The sequence below is a fragment of the Papio anubis genome, unplaced genomic scaffold, assembly GCF_008728515.1.
Source record: "Papio anubis isolate 15944 unplaced genomic scaffold, Panubis1.0 scaffold4985, whole genome shotgun sequence".
Classification (NCBI taxonomy): domain Eukaryota; kingdom Metazoa; phylum Chordata; class Mammalia; order Primates; family Cercopithecidae; genus Papio; species Papio anubis.
The window spans coordinates 1-1,753 of NW_022165184.1; the positions used below are offsets into that span (position 1 = coordinate 1).

Consider the following 1,753-nt stretch of genomic DNA (forward strand, 5'->3'; position numbering starts at 1 on the left):
AACCATAATAACTATTCTTAACTTTAAGTCCTAAATGACCAGTATGTGTATTAGTAGATAACTGGACACACTCAGAAGGGTGACTGAGTGTGGCAGAAAGGGCAGTATGTCCAGCAACTGCAGATGGCTAAATGACAATGAGTCCAGATAATGGATTCTGATACAACCATTCAAATAATGCTTATAAGTACTTGATAACATCGGGAAAAGCTTAAGATACAGTGTTTTAGAAAAAAGGAAAGGTGAAAAAAATAGATGGAAAGCATGACTTCAATCTTGCATCCAGATGCTTCCACTTTATCCTTTTTGTTTGTTTGTTTATCTGTTTGCTTTTGAGACTGGGTCTCTCTCTGTCGACCAGGCTGGAGTACAGTGGCATCATGAACTCAGCTCACTGTGGCCTCTATTTCCTGGGCTCAAGCAAAGCTCCCACCCCGGCCTCCTAAGTACCTGGGACTACAGGTATGTGCCACCATGCCCAGCTAACTTTTTGTATTATTAGTAGAGATGGGGTTTTGCCCTGTTGCCCAGTCTGGTCTCAAACTCCTGAGCTCAAGTGATCTGCCTGCTTCGGCCTCCTAAACTGCTGGGATTATAGGCGTGAGCCACCACCTCTACTTTATACTTTCTAGTAGAAGTAGACTGTATTACTGATGCCCCACCCGCACCCTCTTTTTGGATATGTGGCCCCTCCTCGAGTCTCTGGAAAGGGCAGCACTACAAATCCAGGGACAACTAGGGAACTCCCACCCCCACTGCTAGGCAGATCAGATTCTCTCTCCTACTCATTGGAAATGACACAGAGAGTTTTCAATAGATTTTTTGCAGAGGAGCATCTGTATGGAAAGGTCCAGTAATACTGGGACCAGGGGTACTGCCAGGGCAAGCCAAAGCCTCAGAGGCTGGAGGAGCCTGGAGCACATGCTGAATGTTCATCTGCAGAGCAGAGCGCAAGTATGGAGCAGAAGTCCAGAGTGAAGGCATGCAGGAGAGGAAAATCACCTCCCAGCCCAGGCAGGCCTTCCATGGTGTGGTCATATTTTGAGTTTTGTGCTTAGATGTCTGTGAGGTTGCCTGTTGTACTCTTAATACAAATCCCACTTAAGCCAGCCTAGAATAGGTCAAGATAAATGTAATGACTTGACTTGGCTGGAGTGCAGTGGCGTGATCACGGCTCACTGTAGCCTCAACTTCCTGGGCTCAGGTGATCCACTTCTGCCTCCCGAGTAGCTGGGACTACAGGTGTCAGCCAACATGCCCAGTTAATTTTTTGTATTTTTCTCACGAAAATATTTTTCAGAAGAAATCTATATACATTGAATATCACTGACTGCTTTTTCTTCATCTTCTGTGAATGTGTAGGTGTTTGAGTCTCTTGCATTTCTTCTTTGACACAGGATATGGGCTGTTTGAAAACTATTTCATTATCTTCATCGTCATCATTCATTTCAGCCACTTCAGATTTTCATTTCTTTAAAAGTGTTGATGTACAAACCAATGTGGGGCCATAGATATCCACTGTCTCCTCAGGAGTGTCAGAAGTGCCTAAAACCTTTTTCTTCTTCTTGCATAAAACCTGGGCTTTTGCAGACATCCGACAATTCATTTTTGAAATACTTTCCACTTTCTGTAAACTCAAAGAAGGAAAATCATAATCGATTCCTTATTAAACTAATTTCTTCCTGAGTAATCCTTCTTTCTTTTTAAATCGCTCCTCCTTCCGTAGCTTTTTTGTAAGTGCTGATTCTAATTA

General features: G+C 43.3%; 1 long non-coding RNA gene across 1 annotated transcript; it reads left to right on the plus strand.

The window, feature by feature from the left end:
- The first annotated feature begins 420 nt into the window (after positions 1–420).
- On the plus strand, positions 421–1,690 carry LOC103881792. Its single transcript, XR_004181672.1, has 2 exons — positions 421–462; positions 818–1,690. It is a non-coding gene; the product is annotated as an uncharacterized LOC103881792 (long non-coding RNA).
- The last annotated feature ends 63 nt before the right edge of the window (positions 1,691–1,753 follow it).